This window comes from Oncorhynchus masou, chromosome 31 (genome assembly GCF_036934945.1).
Source record: "Oncorhynchus masou masou isolate Uvic2021 chromosome 31, UVic_Omas_1.1, whole genome shotgun sequence".
NCBI classification, from domain to species: domain Eukaryota; kingdom Metazoa; phylum Chordata; class Actinopteri; order Salmoniformes; family Salmonidae; genus Oncorhynchus; species Oncorhynchus masou.
The window spans coordinates 38780939-38802066 of NC_088242.1; the positions used below are offsets into that span (position 1 = coordinate 38780939).

General features: G+C 40.0%; 1 protein-coding gene across 1 annotated transcript in view; it reads left to right on the forward strand.

Annotated features, from left to right (window-relative positions):
* LOC135524945 (pro-neuregulin-3, membrane-bound isoform-like) overlaps positions 1-21128 on the forward strand; it is a 356815-nt gene that overhangs the window by 148719 nt on the left and 186968 nt on the right. The window lies entirely within an intron of this gene.

A 21128-nucleotide genomic window follows, 5' to 3' on the forward strand; every position in this document is an offset into this window, starting at 1 on the left:
GCTACAGGCAAAACCAAGATGAAACGGCATCCAGGAAACCAGCAGGATTTTTGAGGCTCCATTTTCCATTGTCTCCTTATATGGCTGTGAATGCGAGAGGAATGAGCCTGCCCTTTCTGTCGTTTCCCCAAGGTGTCTGCAGCATTGTGACGTATTTGTAGGCATATCATTGGAAGATTGACCATAAGAGACTACATTTTCCAGGTGTCCGCCCGGTGTCCTCCGTCGAAATTGGTGCGTCTTTTTCAGCTGCTGGTATTTTTCCATGCGATTCTGAGGGGAAAGCAGGCTTCCACGAACTGCATATCAATGAAGAGATATGTGAAAAAACACCTTGAGGATTGATTCTAAATAACGTTTGCCATGTTTCGGTCTATATTATGGAGTTAATTCGGAAAAAGATTGACGTTTTGGTGACTGAATTTTCGGTTCGTTTCGGTAGCCAAATGTGATGTACAAAACGGAGCGATTTCTCCTACACAAAGATTCTTTCAGGAAAAACTGCACATTTGCTATGTAACTGAGAGTCTCCTCATTGAAAACATCCGAAGCTCTTCAAAGGTAAATGATTTTATTTATTTGGTTCTGGTTTTTGTGAAAATGTTGCGTGCTAAATGCTACTCAAAATGCTAAGCTAGCTTAGCATACTCTTACACAAATTAGTGATTTGCTATGGTTCAAAAGCATATTTTGAAAATCTGAGATGACAGTGTTGTTAAGAAAAGGCTAAGCTTGAGAGCAGGCGCATTATTTTCATTTTATTTGCGATTTTCAGAAATCATTAACGTTGCGTTATGCTAATGAGCCTGAGGCTTTATTCACGATCCCGGATCCGGGGTGGGGAGTATCAAGAGGTTAAATCATGTTTCTAGTTTATTGCATAGTTACAATGTGTAATCATTGATGGTAAACACTTAAGTGTATAATTGTAATACATACATGCACAGACACAGCATCATTCAACAAATGGTATTGGATATCACTGAAAAAGAATCTCAGAGATTCATACCTGAAACCACACCTTCATTTGCCAAGGAAGAGTACATGATCAGTGAATATATTCAATGTACAGGCTACAATGTGGGGATCTCATGCATGGTAATAACTACAGTACATGTGTATATAGGACTTGTATCCTTGGCACAATAAAGTAATAATATGATACTCAATCCATAGGCTTAATTTATGCCATTCAGACTTGAAGTTGATTCAACAACTATGATAGCTGAGGTTCATAGTTTGGTTCAGAACCAAACATTTTATGGTCCATACACAGATTAGCTGCATAATGTAGCTAGCTGCACATCCATAGGCATACAGTTATTTTTATCCTCCACTAACACAATAAGCAAGTAACTATTTAGCTAGTTAAGACTGAATTGTAATTCATAAATACAGAAAAAATATGCATATCTAACTCCCTTCATCTGCATTATTCTGAGGACACAGGATAGTATGAGATAATTTAAACCAGTGGAGAATGTGAAATGCTTTAATGAAAGAAGTTCATTATCCAGGTGTTATAAATACATAAATGCATTACAATTATGATAATTGTAATATTATAAATGCAAGTTCAATATGTACTTCAATGCACTTATAAAATGAGGAAGAAAGTCGAGGTGCGGAGAGAGGTGTAGAAGACAGAAAAAGGAAAGAGGTAAGAACCGAGGCAGACCGCATATGAATTACAGTGCCTAATATTCTCTCAGTTCATCACAATTACATAGTGTCTCTAGCGGTGTCCCCTAACCAGCCATGGGCCCCCAGTTGGCCCGAAGGTTATTGAAAAAAAAATTATGGCTGCAATCCCGTTAATTGGAGCGATATGGCAACAGCCAGTCAAAGTGTAGGGCGCCATTTTCAAAACATCAAAAATCTCATAATTAACATTCCTCAAACATACATGTATCTCATACCATTTTAAAGCTAATCTCGTTAATCCCGCGACAGTGTCCGCTTTCAAATATGCTTTACAGCAAAAGCACCACAAACGATGTTAGGTCACCACATATAGCCAAAGAAAAAAATACATTTTTTTCCCAGCCAAAGAGAGGAGTTTCAAAAAGCAGAAATAAAGATAAAATGAATCACTAACCCTTGATGATCTTCATCAGATGACACTAATATGACTTCATGTTACACAATACATGTATATTTTGTTTGATAAAGTTCATATTTATCAAAATATGAGTTTACATTGGTGCATTACATTCATTACATCCAGTGATTTTGCATAGCCACATCATTCAACAGAAATACTCATAAATGCATATGATAATACATGATTATACACATGGAATTATAGATATACCTCTCCTTGATGCAACCGCTGTGTATGATTTCCAAAAACGTTACGGAATAAGCCAGCCATGCAATAATCTGAGACGGCGCTCAGAAACACTTGTCACAATAGCCGCCATGTTGACGTCAACATAAACAAGAAATTACATGATAAATATTCCCTTACCATTGATGATCTACATCAGAAAGCACTCCAGGAATCCCAGGTCCCCAATAAATGTTTATTTTGTTCGAAAATGTCCGTTATTTATGTCCAAATACCTTCTTTTGGTATACATATCCAAACACTCAATCTGGGCAGCGTTACATCGGACAAAAACTTCCAAAAGTGATATTACAGGTCGGAGAAACATTTCAAACTAAGTACAGAATCAATCATGAGGATGTTTAACATATAGCTTCAATAAAGTTCCAACCTGAGTATTCCTTCTTGTCTTCGTGAGCAATGGAACGCAAGTGAATACCATGAGGAATAAGCGTGATCAGGAAATGGCTGCTTGATAGACACCTGATGCATTCTGCTATCATTCACTCCCACAACACCATAGAAGTCTCATTACAATTTCTATTGATGGTTGACATATAGTGGAACCCCTAGGCAGTGCAACATCATTAATATCTCAAGGGGATTTCATTGGGGACTCTGGTGAATACATACAAAGCTCAGATTTCTCACTTCCTGTTTTCATTTCTCCTCAGGATTTTGAGTTTCATATGAGTTCTGTTATACTCACAGACATCGTTCAAACAGTTTTAGAAACTTTAGAGTGTTTTCTATCCAATACTAATAATATGCATATATTAGAAACTGAGACTGAGGAGCAGGCCGTTTACTTTGGGCAACTTATTCATCCAAGCTACTCAATACTGTCCCCCAGCCATAAGAAGTTAAACTTCTTAGTGATCCCTTCGCTCGCCAATCCCATTAACGGGATTGATTTGACAACACCCAGTGAAATAGCAGCGCGCCAAATTCAAAAACAGAAATATTCATAAATCATACAAGTGTTACACATCGGTTTAAAGATGAACTTCTTGTTAATCCAGCCACAGTGTCAGATTTTTAAAAGTCTTTACGGCGAAAGCAAATTATGTTATTATCTGAGGACAGCACCCCATCAAACAAAAACATAAAAATCATATTTCAACCCGCCAGGCGCAACACAAAAGCCAGAAATAAGGATATAATTCATGCCTTACCTATGAAGATCTTCTGTTGGCACTCCAATATGTCCATTAAACATCACAAATGGTCCTTTTGTTCGTAAATTCCGTCGTTATTGAGTCAGAAAATACACCGGTTCCAACTCGCGCAACATGACTGCAAGGTATCTAATAAGTTACCTGTAAACTTGATCCAAATGTTTCAAACAACATTCCTGATACAACTGTAGGTATTTTTTTTAACTTAATCAAATTTAAGACAGAATAAACTGTGTTCAATACCGGACGAAAACAAAGTGGAACCACAACAGTACACTTGGCTTGACTCTCAGAAAGGAAATGGCTACTTCTTCATTTCTCAAAGGAAAAACATCAACCAATTTCTAAAGACTGTTGACATCTATTGGAAGTGATCGAAACTGCAAGCAAGTGCCTTAGAAATCTTGATACACATAGAAGTTCCATTGAAAAGTGACCTAAAAAAAACAAATCCTGGATGGTTTGTCCTCTGGATTTCGCCTGCCAAATAAGTTCTGTTATACTCACAGACGTAATTATAAATTATATAACTGTTTGAAACTCTAGAGTGTATTCTATCCAAATCCAAATATGCATATGCATATCCTAGCTTCTGGGCCAGAGTAGCAGGCAGTTTACTTTTTACACTTTTCATCTGGACGTTAAAATAGTACCCCCTAGCCTTAAGAAGTTTTAAGAGTGGGTGAGGTGGCGATGATGGGACTGGAGTCCTCTCTCATGTCAAAATATACCTGCAGATGACAGACAGATGGATGGATAGAGAGAGCATGATTAAGCCTTGTTTTTTTTATTCTAACATGGTCAGTCATCATAATCATCAGGAGGTGAAATGCAAAACTGACCTTGGATCATTAATGCTGGGACTACCACGTTCTCTATATGCATTTCAATGTAACGCATCTCTTTAATAATACTTCCTATTGACCTGACCAAGTGACCTCTCACCTGTGATCATGCTGTGCCCTTGTGTCAGCTAGTTGAGATGCGTGAGGGGTTCAACAACACAGCTGATATTAACTAGAGGATTTAAGGAGAAGTGGGAGAGGGATGAAGTGAAGAAGAAAGACTGTGTCACCTGGTGTCCACACTTAAGTGGCTACTGAGTACTTTATGCTGAAAAACAGGCATGTGGACAAACAATAGAAGATAATGTCATTATTAGACATAAATACCACATGAAGCTTGATGATGACTTGATCATTTGAATCAGCTGTGTAGGGCTAAGGCAAAAACGTCCACAGGTGTTTGGAGCATTTCGATATGCCACAGCGGGTGAGGTGTCAGGTTCGCTTCTGTACTTAAAGGGTGATTATTCCAACTCTGAAATGCTGCAGATATGCCCGCAGACAAAGTAGGAACACATATCCCACACAGAAGAGGTGGATAGAATTCGACAGGTCAAGGTGTCCTTCTTCCTCCAAACTGTGCATGTGAGAAAGGTTCCATGTACAACAAGACAGGCAGAGAGGAAGAGAGAAAAAGAACACAGAACAGTTTAATTACCTCTGGTTATGGACAGAGGTAATTTTGCCAGCAAAAAAGCTTCCACGGCATGTTCCTCTGACAGTGAACATCTGGCAATATCTACATTTTCAACCCCTTGATCAGCTCGCACTCTGAAAGTAAAGAATAGCTTATTTTTTTCAGATATGAAAACAATAACTGAGATATGACCATTCAATCTAAAGAAGCAGATGTCTAACACCAGACTGGCATTGTGGTTGTTCATTAGGTGATGGGAAATTTGCAATATGTATACAAAATAATATACCTGTTGTGTCTTGAAAAAAAGAATTGGAACTAAAATGAAATGTTTAACCTATTAACCTGCTTCATTATTTATGTATTACCAGTTGAAGAACAACCCCAATTTAATACATCATTGAACATGTATCTACGAATAAGTCAGAATAAAAAAGTTTAACTTCTTAGATTTGAGGGAGACATTAAACATCTTAGTAGCTTATTCATTTATGATTTGTATCAATGTGGACGAGAGACAGGGGGGGCAGGAACAAAATATTTTTGCAGAGCAATGAAATGAAGCTCGATCATTCTGACTCCCTAACTCTTCTCCATTGTACATGGTGGCCCATTGCTCTTAGACTTCCTTTGAACATTCTAAAGCCCGCATGGGGCATCCTTGCCATGATGGCTCTGACTTTCTCGTCTATCTCTTCATCTGACATATCAGAATAGCAATCCCTGACAGACATAGTGTTCGTTCATCCTTCTGTAAAAAAAAAGCTAACCGTTACACTGTCATGAAATATGATTATATATCGACTATGAAACAAATAGGACATGACCTGCTTATGAGTTACTTCTTTCATTGCAAGATTAATTCAAATGAAAATGCCGAAAACAGGCGTCCGTAGCGAAATGCTTTTGGTTAGCTTGAGAATAATAATTGCATGATTTATCATTCTATGGTATGTATGCCAAACTGTCACTCAAAAAAATGGCCAAAGTAGGTTGGTTGATAGCGAAATAAAATTAGAGTTTTGTTTTCAAATACATTTTGTTCTCAAAATATTTTGGGGAGAATAAAATGCATGACGTTTTGTGCTCTATTACAAAATATTAATTGCACTTTTGTTTTGACTGACGCTTCATTTTTGCTTTCAGAACAATTATTTTTGATTGAAAAATAAAGTTGCTTTCAGAAAATGTAATTTTTAACTTAAAAATCAAGTTTTGCTCTCGACAAAAAGATATCCATTTGATGCAAGTTGGGAAGGGGGGGCTAATAGCTGAACAATAGACTATTCAACCTATACTGAAGAATATTCTAAGAGCCGAGCTAGGTGTGAACCCCCCGTCCTATTACAGACCAGATTTGCCCTAACTTCTTATGGTATTGGGGACACTTGCGAAAATGCATAGCGCCAAATTCAAATAAAATACTATAAAAATCCAACTTTCATTAAATCACAAATGTAAGATACCAAATTAAAGCTACACTCGTTGTGAATCCAGCCAACATGTCAGATTTCAAAAAGGCTTTTCGGCGAAAGCACAAGATGCTATTATCTGATAATAGCACAACAGTAAACAAAGAGAGAGTAGCATATTTCAACCCTGCAGGCGCGACACAACACGCAGAAATAAAATATAAATCATGCCTTACCTTTGACGAGCTTCTTTTGTTGGCACTCCGTGTCCCCTAAACGTCACAAATGACCCTTGATTTATTCCGTCAATATATATCCAAAATGTCCATTTCATTTGGTGCGTTTGATCCAGAAAAACACTGCTTCCAATTTGCGCACTATCACTACAAAATATCTCAAAAGTTACCTGTAAACTTTGCCAAAACATTTCAAACTAATTTTGTAATACAGCATTAGGTATTTCTAAACGTTAATAATCGATCAAATTGAAGACGGGACTGTTCAATACAGGAAGACAACAAACTAACGCAACTTTTGAGTCATGTGCCGCCTCTCTCAAAAAGTACACTTCAAGTGACACTCAGATGGCCATACTTCTTCATTACACAAAGGAATAACCTCAATCAATTTCTAAAGACTGGTGACATCCAGTGGAAGCGGCGGTAGGAACTGCTTGTTTCCCAATGAAAACTAATTGAATAGACAGTGACCTCAATTTTTTTTTTTTATTCTGAATGGTTTGTCCTCTGGGTTTTGCCTGCTACATACGTTTTTTTATACTCAGACATGATTCCAACAATTTTAGAAACTTCAGAGTGTTTTCTATCCAAATCTACTAATAATATGCATATCTTATATTCTGGGGATGGGTAGCAGGAAGTTGAATTTGGGCACGCTATTTATCCAAAAGTGAAAATGCTGCCCCCTATGCCGAAGATGTTAAGGGTGGAGTTAAGGGTGGGGTGAAGAGTACTGGAAAGGTATGATTCCAGGTTACAATAGACCATAAGTATACAGCAGACCTCCCACGTCCTCACTTTGATTAGGCTGTTGCACATACTGTAGCTATGATGATGAGCAATCTCTCTCAAATGCAGACAATGACTCAACACACTGCTGCCTGGGTTTGCATTGCAAATGAGGGCATAAACTGGGTCAAGACTCAAGTAGAGTAAGTAAACCTACAACAGCACATTACTCAACACTAGTGAGACTCACCTCACCTACAAGAGACCTACAGTACATCTAGAAACATTTTTGTAGGTCTCCTGATTTTAACCCAATCAAACTTGTTTGGCATCAACTGAAAACATTAATCCGTAACACTGCCAAGCCTACAACTATTATTTTATTAACAAAAACAAAGATGTTGATGAACAAATCCTGTAAATGCATCTTTCTTTTGGAAATATATAAATCATTACCTATAAGGTTGATTTGATTATTATGTGGATTATAATAAATTTGTAAGTTGTTGCATTTTTCATTAGGACAAAGCAGGTCTGTGATATTGATCGTCTTGTATCAGATTAACTGTTGTGTCCTCACATTTGATCTGATTATTGCTCCATGACCTCCAGTGTTCTTCGATATATATCCATTAATTCAAGCATTTTATTTATATTAAACAAAATAACAAAGGGAGCCTTGAATAATTAAACAATAAATTAACTGCAACATGTGAGTCTCATGTTCATAATGTATTTCACAACCTCTGCGGACATTTGGAGTTGCCTTTACTGTACGGGGTTGAGCAAAATAATAAGCTTACTCTATTTATTTAGGCTACATTATTCCACAGCCTAATTGTAGCCTAACCAATATCCTAACGGAGATTCAGTGAAAAGAAAACAACCTGACATTGACATTAAGGGTGGATGGCTTCTTTTGTATTCCAATTTATTGTCAGGCTGCTAAACCATTTCCACCTGTCCCACAGTGTTGTAGCGTACTTACAGTACAGCACACTTTCATCCATGCTCCACCAGATGCTATCAGCTTCTTTCTATTGTTGTTGTATATTCAGGAACATTCCATAAGTAAATGTGATAAATAAAACAAACCGATTAAATAGCTCAGGTCTTGAAAATATGTGAAACCTGTTTGAGTTGTATTTGATCTGTGCCTTGTAGCTGAGGCCATATGACTGAGCCATCAACTTGTTTATTTAGCACACATCACTTGCTGCTTATATTCAGTCAACACATATTTTAAGAATATCATGGAATATAACTTAACATTTTCATTTCATAAACCTTAGAAATGGGGGGACATAACATTTTTTTGTTTTCCAGTCAGATAAACACTCCAAACAGCTTACCCTACCGCTCGGAGGCTTTCGCATGGTCCTAAAGCACAACGTTGCCTCGTTTTGTATTACATTCCAATTATAAAACTAGGGGGGGACAAAAATGCAATTACAGAATGTAATTGGCCCTATGGACTTAACTCTGGTCAAAAGTAAGCACTATATGCGATTTATGTAGACACGCCCACTTGACCCAGTTCCATTCAAACGCGATTGTGTTTCACAACTTCCGTCAACGCTAGTGAATTACATCAAAAGTGCATCATTAACAAATAAACAAAAACAAAAGATGGCACACAATTGGGAACAAACACAAATGGCTTCACCAGGAGGAGGGAAAAGGATTGGAATTTTTGAAAGCCGATGTTCAGCCCAGCCAATCAAGCAGCTCTTACCTCTGTTGGGTACTTGTATCCAACAATGAACCAGTAGAGACGGCTGGATGCAACGCTGGCCTTGGAAAGTCATGCGGCCTCCATTTTGTGGAAGGTAGGCTAATAAGCAAAGTCACTTGCATTTCTATGTCTAACATTACTTAACATAAGTGATTACAGCATACAAGCAGACTACATGTGATGTGGTGACAGTTATTATAATCCATAGGCTAACGTTATGGTAGTTCTCAGATGATATGATCAATGTCTGCATTACTTGGTCTTGAAAGTGTGCAGTACTGCCTTATCTAGACACAGAATGATACAATAGTCAGTCTAAACATTGCAGTTCGACCAAACACTTTGTTGGATGAAAGCTGAATTGAGAATGTCATGATTTATTGGTTATGTTGACATGTATTTGTGGATGAACAGAACGGCTGTATTAATGTGGGGAATCTGTAAGTATCCTGTCAAATCTCACATTGCTGAAGCAAGGTAGGCTTATACAGGTGAGTAGGGTATATAATGTACTTTAACATGTCAGCATCACATGGATTTCTTTGGTGCTATTGTTTTCTCTGTGAATAAGGTTTGTAAAATATCCTTGTGGTTGGGGGTAACGCCTAAAGTATGGTAAGTATAAGTGATCTCATCTCATTGGGAACAATACCAAGGTAAGTTTATAATAAAAAGCATTTGTTTTGGAAAGTTGATGACATAGTTGTCACCTATTCCTTAATAATGGGATCTTCTCATTTTCTATGAATGTCTTTTTTTTGTAACAAACATTCTATCACAGGTGCAGAATGCAGTGTCCAGTGGGCTAACTAGCATAGCCTGCACAGATGAGCATCGACAATGGAATGCAGGGACTCGGATGAACCTTGAGCCAAAGCGGTTAAATAGCATTGACTTCACACACCATAAGGCCAGTGACCAATATGAAGAAAAGCATCCAGAATGTCCACCCCTGCCTCCCACCCTTGCATTCCACTCACATGGGGAATTGAATAGGAGCCTGAGACACCTGAATCTGCCTGTGGGGAGTCTGCTCTGCCAGTCTGTTAAACTTGTTAAGCCTATGGGTTCCCCTACAGGAACTACACCCCCCCCCCCCCGTTCAGCTGAAACGGTGGCGCAGGGAATGCAAAAATATTCTTAGTAATATTTAACCTCTCCACATTAACAAGTCTAATACCTCAAATGAAAGATAAACACCTTGTTCATCTACCTAGCGTGTCAGATTTTTAAAATGTTTTACGGCGAAAACACAGCATATATTTATGTAAGACCACCACCAAAACAAAGAGAAAACGTAGCCATTTTGTACCACAAAAGATAATGACAAAAAGCAGGATTTAAAATAAAAATCATTCACGAACAATCGCTATGTTGGAGTCAACAGAAATACAAAATCACAACATAAATATTCCCTTACCTTTGATGGTCTTCGATCAGAATGTAGTGAAAAGGAGTCCTACTTCAACAATAAATCGTTTTGTTTCATAATGTTCAATTCTAGTGTACATGTAGCAGCATCTGCTACCACTTTCAGCTCAAATGCCCAAAAAGGACTTCTGGTCCAGGATAATTTTACATCTAAACTTCCAAATTACATATTACAGGTCGACGAAACTGGTCAAACTAAGTGCAGAATCAATCTTCGGGATGTTATAAACGTACAAAACAAATAGCATTCCAACCGGGCAATCCGAGTTCATCTGGGGCTGATTGGAACAGACGAAGCACTCCAACACATACGCGCCTTCAAGCACATGAATCTTTTGCGACACTTTAGCACTTTCCTTCCCATTAGGTCAAAGTTCACAGCAAATGCTCCATTACACTTTCTACTGAATGAGGACATCTAGTGGAAGACATATGAAGTGTTTCCAGATCCATAACTTGTTGGGAAGGGAGGGGGCGATGACGTCAAAGTTTCCCCAACTTTCAGGATTTCAAAACTAGTTTGCAAGATTGCCTGCCCTGTGAGTTCAGTTATACTCACAGACATAATTCAAACAGTTTTAGAAACTTCAGTGTTTTCCATCCAATATTAATTATAATATGCATATATTAGCAATAAAGGACAGATTGATGCAGTTCACTATGGGCACGCAATTCATCCAAAGGGGAAATACTGCCCCCTATCCTTAACAAGTTTTAATGCTGAACCGACAGTAATATCAAGGAATATTTATTTGTGGCTGTACCATTTTAATGTATCTTCTGTTCAATGCTTTCCAACTCCATATAATAACTTAAGATAGTCTCTACTTTTTCCTAGCCACATGGAGAGCATGTCAATTACAACTTCCAGAAGTCCCTGTCCTTCTACAATGTGAAACCTGACACAACCCAGTCAACTGCTTTGGAACAGATGACAAAGGAGCAGAGTGCCTCACACTTGTGGCATGACTCAAGCTTTGAGTTACTGCACACTCAACCAAGAAGGTCCTTATCAGGGAATCCACCAACCCTGGTAAGTTTCTCCAGGAGCATCTGTATCCCAGGTTCCTGAGGGAATGTAGTCACTCACTACGGGAAAGATAATGAGCTGATGGCCTCCCAGTGGCTGGAAGACTGGATACTCTGTGGAACATAGAGGCACTGCTGTCAGTGTTGAAGAGCCATGGCTATTGCAAGCCCTGACGGAGTGCCGAAGTCCAAGGAGCTGTAGGAGATCAAGTGCCTGTCATGGGGAAGGGCTGTGATTCTCTGGATGATGTCTTCAATGGGAAAGCCTGTGATGTGAAGGTGGTGGAGGGCACACCCCAACTGCAACCACATGGGCCATGTGGCTACTACATGCAGCTGCAAATTGGTATATTTTGCACAGGACTGAGAGAAAGTAAGGTGCTCATCTGGACTCCGTTACAGCAAGTTGTCATCCCTGTGCCCTATGATGCACAGTTCTGTGCAGAGGCTGTCCTGAGGTTGAAGGCATTCTACTCAACACAAATGCTGCCATTTATTGCTGAGGAGCATCAGGCAGGCAAATTGTCACTGAGTGACAAATATATAGGCCAGCTCTGTAGAAGTATGTAGTCAGATGTCTCTCCTGTTTGCAGTTACTATTAACACATTGTTTTTCAATTAAAAAGCCTGACTTAATGTATCAACAGTATTGTGGAAATTGTTTTGGTGGCTGTGTTTTTTATTAATATTAATGAGTATGTAAAACATAATTAAGTTGTTGTTATAGAATGAATTGAAGTTTATTTAACATAACTTTTGACAACTTTAATTCATATTTGGAAATCGACCCTCTGAATGGCATTTGACTGGTCAGTTCATTCAGCATAGAACCAAAGTATTGCGTGGTGAGTGATATCACCACGCAGGTTACACAGGGCAGCACAGAATTAAAGTATTTTGTCCATTTTAGGTGAGAGGTTGATTGGCACTATCTGTGAGATGATTCTAAATAATTTGAGGCTTTGAATTATGCATTCCACATGAACCCTCACATTAGCTAGCCATCTTGTACATGTGGTGTCCTCCTCTGACAGCTGTGCACCTCTTTTTGTGAAGGCTGGAATTGTTAATTTAACCCTCCTCTCGTGTAGCAGATCATGCATTGTGAAGCCCCGGTCAGCCAGGACCTCATCACCTGGACAGAGGTACCCAGAATCCAATGTTATATATTTTTCACCACATCTACCTCCATATGCTGAGGAGATTAACATCACTAGACCTCAAGGTGCAATGGCCACCAGGTACTTGATAGTGTTCTGGGCATAGTAATGGCTAAATGACTCCCCCCTTGAATCCAGATTCTTGCAACTTCGTTCCTCAGCAGGGTTTTGTAGAGAAGTGCTGCTGGGCACTGTGTCCCTGCCTCACAGGTAGTGGGCTTTACATGATCACCTGAACTGTAGTTGTGATCACTTAGAGATGGGTCTTCCCATTGGGTTTGGTCATCCTTCGCTGAAGGCATATCCATTCCTTCTATCTGGGTTTGGCCAATCCCCATTTTCAATTTGGTGAACACTTGAGCCTGTTGTGTCATCTGTTAAGAAATCAGTTTGGCTTGTTTAACAAGTCAATGGACAATTAATAGCATAATTGTACAGTAAAACACAATACTGCATGGACGCTAGTAATAATCATAATAATATATAAAATGGGATTTTTTTTTTAGTTGTAGTATATAAATTCTGCTATTATGAGACTGTGTTTAGATACAAGAGCGAGAAAAAAATGAGAGCAGGCAAACTGCTCAAGAGTTTGACTTACCTGTCACTGATGACTGCCTGTGTTACGGCTTTCTGTATGCGAAGGAGAGTCGGACCAAAATGCGGCGTGTAGATTGCGATTCATGTTTTTTATGACCAAGCACACTAAAACACAAACACTACAAAACAATGAACGTAACAAAAACAGCCTATACTTGTGTAAACTAACACAGACTAAGGACAATCACCCACGAAACACTCAAAGAATATGGCTGCCTAAATATGGTTCCCAATCAGAGACAACGATAAACACCTGCCTCTGATTGAGAACCACTTCAGACAACCATAGACTTAACTAGAACAACCCACTAAGCCACAATCCCAATACAAACACACCACATACAAAAACCCATGCCACACCCTGGCCTGACCAAATAAATGAAGACAAACACAAAATACTTCGACCAGGGCGTGACAGCTTGACCAACCCACAACGCTTCTTCACAGCATTCCAATAATTGCCCTTTCACCGGAAGTGTTCCCTTGTGCATTCCTCCTCACATATATTCAAAGGTCCCGAATAGTCATTCCGATTCCCATGTAAAATGGCCTTTTGAGTGACTAAAACATTACCCACACTTTTTTTATTTGAATGACCTTTTCTCTCATGTCAAACTACCAGGAAGTTTGAAAATACAGACTGAGTAGGCAGGGAGCGAGCAGGCTGAGTGATCAGGGAGCTCACCTTGACTGGCAGTAAGGATGGTCATATATACAATTACAAAATACCATAAAGATCAATGTATTAAAACAAACTATAACATACTTGATTTTGAAATGTATTTTATAAAACAGAAATACATTTGCAATTAGCCAGCCCAAACAGCAACAATATTTTCCGAAACTGTCACAGAAACATTTCACTTGCTATGACTGTGATACCTTAGTTGAAATCACTGTAAGTCACTCTGGGTAAGAGTGTCTGCTAATTTACCAAAATATAAATGTATATGTGAAAATAAACATACCAAAATGAACTGCGAAGCACACTGGGTACTATTATTGGCCTTGTTTCAGGGTCATGTCTAGCTGGGATACAGTTTAACCAAATTTTTCTAACCTGCTGTATAAATTATCCTAAACCTGCTACAAAAATAACATTTTTGTATCCCTTCTAGATAAAACCTTGTTTTGGAGCGGAGCTCTAGCAGAATACTCAGCATGCTTTGCAATTGTCCATTTTTACAAACACACAGTGATGTGAAAAAGTATTTGTACCCTTCCTGATTTCACATTTGTCACACTTAAATGTTTCAGATCACCAAACTAATTTTAATTTTACACAAAGATAAAGCAAAGTAAACACAAAATGCAGTTTTTAAGTGATAATTTTATTTATTAAGGGAAAAAGCTATCTGAACCATCATGGCCCTATGTGACAAAGTAATTGCCCACCCCTTGTTAAAATCATGAATTTACTGTGATTAAAGACATCATGCCGCGATCCAAAGAAATTCAGGAACAGATGAGAAACAAAGTAATTGACATCTACCAGTCTGGAAAGGGTTACAAAGCCATTTATAAAGCTTTGGGACTCCAGCCGACCACGGTGAGAGCCATTATGCACAAATGGAGAAAATTTGGAACAGAGGTGAACCTTCCCATGAGTGGCGGCCTTTTAATTTTTTTTCACCTTTATTTAACCAGCTAGGCTAGTTGAGAACAAGTTCTCATTTACAACTGCGACCTGGCCAAGATTAAGCATAGCAGTATGAACAGACAACAACACAGAGTTACACATGAAGTAAACAATAAACAAATCAATAACACAGTAGAAAAAAAGAGTCTATATACATTGTGTGGAAAAAGGCATGAGGAGGTAGGCGAATAATTACAATTTAGCAGATTAACACTGGAGTGATAAATGATCAGATGATCATGTGCAGGTAGAGATACTGGTGTGCAAAAGAGCAAAGAAGTAAATAAATAAAAACAGTATCGGGATGAGGTAGGTAAATTGGGTGGGCTATTTGCCGATGGAGTATGTACAGCTGCAGCGATCGGTTAGCTGCTCAGATAGCAGATGTTTAAAGTTGGTGAGGGAGATAAAAGTCTCCAACTTCAGCGATTTTTGCAATTCGTTCCAGTCACAGGCAGCAGAGAACTGGAAGGAAAGGCGGCCAAATGTGGTGTTGGCTTTAGGGATGATCAGTGAGATACACCTGCTGGAGCGCGTGCTACGGGTGGGTGTTGCCATCGTGACCAGTGAACTGAGATAAGGCGGAGCTTTACCTAGCATGGTCTTGTAGATGACCTGGAGCCAGTGGGTCTGGCGACGAATATGTAGCGAGGACCAGCCGACTAGAGCATACAGGTCGCAGTGGTGGGTGGTATAAGGTGCTTTAGTTACAAAACGGATGGCACTGTGATAAACTGCATCCAGTTTGCTGAGTAGAGTATTGGAAGCTATTTTGTAGATGACAACGCCGAAGTCGAGGATCGGTAGGATAGTCCGTTTTACTAGGGTAAGTTTGGCGGCGTGAGTGATGGAGGCTTTGTTGCGAAATAGAAAGCCGACACTTGATTTGATTTTAGATTGGAGATGTTTGATATGAGTCTGGAAGGAGAGTTTACAGTCTAGCCAGACACCTAGGTACACCTAGGTACTTATAGATGTCCACATATTCATAACCATCCAGGGTGGTGATGCTAGTCGGGTGTGCGGGTGCAGGCAGCGAACGGTTGAAAAGCATGCATTTGGTTTTTACTAGCGTTTAAGAGCAGTTGGAGGCCACGGAAGGAGTGTTGTATGGCATTGAAGCTCGTTTGGAGGTTAGATAGGACAGTGTCCAAGGAAGGGCCAGAAGTATACAGAATGGTGTCGTCTGCGTAGAGGTGGATCAGGGAATTGCCCGCAGCAAGAGCAACATCATTGATATATACAGAGAAAAGAGTCGGCCCGAGAATTGAACCCTGTGGCACCCCCATGGAGACTGCCAGAGGACCGGTCAACATGAGGACCGGCCTACCAAAATTACCCCAAGAGCGCAGCGATGACTCATCCAAGAGGTCACAAAACAAGCCACAACTACATCTAAAGAACTGCAGCCCTCACTTGCCTCATTTAAGGTCAGTATTCATGACTCAACCATAAGAAAGAGCATGGGGCAAAAATGGCATCCATGGCAGAGTTCCAAGGTGAAAACCACTGCTAACCAAAAAGAACATAAAGGCTCGTCTCACTTTTAGCAAAAAAACATCTTCATGATCCCCAAGACTTTTGGGAAATATTCTGTGGACTGATGAGACAAAAGTTGAACTTTTTAGAAGGTGTGCGTCCCGTTACATCTGGCATAGTAGTAACACAGCATTTCAGAAAAAGAACATCATACCAACAGTCAAATATGGTGGTGGTAGTGTGATGGTCTGGGGCTGCTTTGCTGCTTCAGGACCTGTACGACTTGCTGTGATTGATGGAACCATGAATTCTGCTCTCTATCAAATAATCCTGATGGTCCGGCCACCAGTTCGTGACCTCAAGCTGAAGCGCACTTGGGTTCTGCAGCAGGACAATGATCCAAAACACACCAGCAAGTCCACCTCTGAATGGCTTAAAAAAAACCAAAATGAAGGTTTGGAATTGCCTCGTCAAAGTCCGGACTTGAATCCAATTGAGATGCTGTGGCATGAACTTAAAAATGTGGTTCATGCTCGAAAACCCTCCAATGTGGCTGAATTTAACCTCTTGAAACTCCCCATCCCGGATCCGGGATTGTGACTAAGCCTCAGGCTCATTAGCATAACGCAACGTTAACGATTTCTGAAAATCGCAAATAAAATTAAAATAATGCGTTTGCTCTCAAGCTTAGCCTTTTCTTAACAACACTGTCATCTCAGATTTTCAAAATATGCTTTTGAACCATAGAAATTGACTAATTTGTGTAAGAGTATGCAAAGCTAGCATAGCATTTTGTGTAGCATGTAGCACGCAACATTTTCACAAAAGCCAGATAACCAAATAAATAAAATCATTTACCTTTGAAGAGCTTCTGATGTTTTCAATGAGGAGACTCCCAGCCACATACCAAATGCGCAGTGTTTCCTGAAAGCGTCTGTGTGTAGGAGAAATCGTTCCGTTTTCTACATTGCGCCTGGCTACCGAAACGAACCGAAAATGCAGTCACCTACAACGTGAAACTTTTTCCGGATTAACTACATAATATCGACCGAAACATGGCAAACGTTGTTTGGAATCAATCCTCAAGGTGTTTTTTCACATATCTCTTCATTGACATGCAGTTCTTGGAAGCTTGCTTCTCTCTCTCTGCTCCATGGAAAAATACTGGCAGGTGACTTTTGCGCACCAATTTCGGCGCAGGACACCGGGCGGACACGTGGTAAATGTGGTCTCTTATGGTCAATCTTCCAACGATCTGCCTACAAATACGTCACAATGCTGCAGACACCTTGGGGAAACGACAGAAAGGGCAGACTCATTCCTCTTGCGTTCACAGCCATATAAGGAGATCATGAAAGACAGAGCCTCAAAAATCCTTGTCATTTCCTGGATGCCAAGTCATCTTGGTTTTGCCTGAAGCTCACGTTCTAGGGCACGCACAGAGAAGATATTTGTATTTCTGGACACGTCAGAGTGTTTTCTTTCGAACAGTAGCAATTATATGCATAGTCGAGCATCTTTTTGCGACAAAATATCTTGTTTAAAACGGGAACGTTTTTCTTCCAAAAATGAAATAGCGCCACCATAAGTGTAAGAGGTTAAACAATTCTGCAAAGAAGAGTGGGCCAAAATTCCTTCACAGCAATGTGAAAGACTCATTGCCAGTTATTGCAAAAGCTTGATTGCAGTTGTTGCTGCTGAGGGTGGCACAACCAGTTATTAGGTTTAGGGGGCAATTACATTTTCACATAGGGCAATGAAGATTCGGATAGCTTTTTCACTTAATTAATAAAATCATCACTTAAAAACTGCATTTTGTGTTTACTTGGGTTATCTTTGAGTAATATTAAAATTAGTTTGATGATCTGAAACATTTAAGTGTTACTGTTATGTACTTGAGTGAAGACCCAAAAGCGGTTTTAACAGAAAACAGAGTTCTTTAATGAAAAACAGGAATGGCATAAATCCTCTTCCAACGTAGTCAATGGAACAAAAGAACGTTAGTATAATGCAGGATGCACCTGCCAGGCAGACTCCGACAGGATAGGACAAGGTGGAAGCAAACGCGACGACAGCTTGCTTCTGGCATCAAAAACACAAACAAGAATCAGACACTGAAAGTAGCAGGAACAGAGAGAGAAATAGAGATGTAGAACAGCTGAAGAAAGAGAGACAGAGAAGGTAACCTAAAAAGACCAGCAGAGAGAGACAGAGTGAAGAGAAAGGACAGGAACAGACATAACAAGACATGACAGTTACAGATAGACAAAAAAAATAAGAAATCAGGAAGGGGGCAAATACTCTTTCACAGCACTGTATATAGTTCATTTAGCAGAAGCTCATCACACCGTAGTACCATCAGACTTCTGATACCCATGCATGGTGAAAAGGGGCCACAAATTGGTGAACAGCTATGAAAATGGTGCAGAAAAGTATTTAGAAAATACGAATTACAGCTCTTGAAAGTATCCTGGTACTAAATATATTGCAGTGTAGTTCAGCCCAGTGTAATACAAATGACAAAATACTCAAAATACTCAGGAGTTGAAAGACATATATTTATACATGTATTTGATATATGAAATGCATATATCAAGTACATGTAAAATAAATACTTCCCATCTGTGACTGGCGGTTCTTTGAAACCGCCTATGTCAAGCAACAGAACGCATTAAACCGTGTTGCAATGAGATTATCAATAGAATCTGATGTTACCGTTGGTGTATTAAAATTAGGATTTTTTTTGATGTTACAAAAATAGCCTAATAAAATAGCCTAATTTATCTGCCTTCCCGAATTAAAACTAGTGTGAAAATTCAAGGAATGGAAAAAAAAGAAACGTCCTCTAACTGCCAAATGTATTTATTTTCAGCAAACTTAACATGTGTAAATATTTGTCTGAACATAAGATTCAACAACTGAGACATAAACTGAACAAGTTCCACAGACATGTGACTAACAGGAATGGAATAATGTGTCCCTGAACAAAGGGGGGGTCAAAATCAAAAGTAACAGTCCGTATCTGGTGTGGCCACAAGCTGCATTAAGTACTGCAGTGCATCTCCTCCTCTTGGACTGCACCAGATGTGCCAGTTCTTGCTGTGAGATGTTACCCCACTGGAGGGCCATACCCTCCGATCCAACAGGTCCCAGATGTGCTCAATGGGATTGAGATCCGGGCTCTTCCCTGGCCATGGCAGAACACTGACATTCCTGTCTTGCAGGAAATCACACACAGAACGAGCGGTACGGCTGGTGTATTGTCATGCTGGAGGGTCATGTCAGGATGTGTCTGCAGGAAGGGTACCACATGAGGGAGGAGGATGTCTTCCCCGTAATGCACGGCGTTCAGATTGCCTGCAATGACAACAAGCTCAGTCCGATGATGCTGTGACACACCGCCCCAAACCATGACGGACCCTCTAACCTCCAAATCGATCCCGCTCCAGAGTACAGGCCTTGGTGTAATGCTCATCCCTTCGACGATAAACGCGAATCTGACCATCACCCCTGGTGAGACAAAACTGCGACTCGTCAGTGAAGAGCACTTTTTGCCAATCCTGTCTGGTCCAGCGACGTTGGGTTTGTGCCCATAGGCAATTTTGTTGCCGGTGATGTTGGTGAGGACCTGCCTTACAACAGGCCTACTAGCCCTCAGTCCAGTCTCTCTCAGCCTATTGGGGACAGTCTGAGCACTGATGGAGGGATTGTGTTTTCCTGCTGTAACTCGGGCAGTTGTTTTTGCCATCCTGTACCTGTCCCGCAGGTGTGATGTTCAGATGTACCGATTCTGTGCAGGTGATCTGCCCCTGCGAGGATGATCAGCTGTCCGTCCTGTCTCCCTGTAGCGCTGTCTTAGGCGTCTCACAGTGCAGACATTGCAATGTATTGCCCTGGTCACAGCTACAGTCCTCATGCCTCCTTGGAGCATGCCTAAGGCACATTCACACAGATGAGCAGGGACCCTGAGCATCTTTCTTTTGGTGTTTTTCAGTCAGTGGAAAGGCCTCTTTAGTGTACTAAGTTGTGACCTGTGACCTTAATTGCCTAACGTCTGTAAGCTGTTAGTGTCTTACTGACCATTCCACAGGTACATGTTCATTAATTGTTTATGGTTCATTGAACAAGCATGGGAAACAGTGTTTAAACCCTTTACAATGAAGATCTGTGAAGTTATTTGGATTTTTACGAATTATCTATGAAAGACAGGGTCCTGAAAAAGGGATGTTTCTTTTTTGGCTGAGTTTAGTTGATTTTGCATGGCCTGGTGCACCTGGTGGGTCGAGATTTCACTTAATTAAACACAAATGGAATAGCCTACAATGCGTAATACTGCCGACCCGGCATCTGGCCAGATAAACCGAACTCACCCAACATTCTGGATGATGCACCATGCTGCCTTGTTGACAACATGACAGTGCAGATTTCCTAGCCACCGTGCTTCTACACTTGCATTGCTTGCTGTTTGGGGTTTTAGGCTGGGTTCCTGTACAGCACTTTGATATATCAACTGATGTAAGAAGGGCAATATAAATACATTTGATTTGATTTGATTACTGTTGGATTTGAGAAGGGATTACCTCCCAGGGCCCCGCGGCTCAGCATAATCGAATCCGCCCAATATTTGACATAGGGGAAGGAACCAGTAACTTTATCATCAAACTTTATCAATGAAGAAGGAACAGT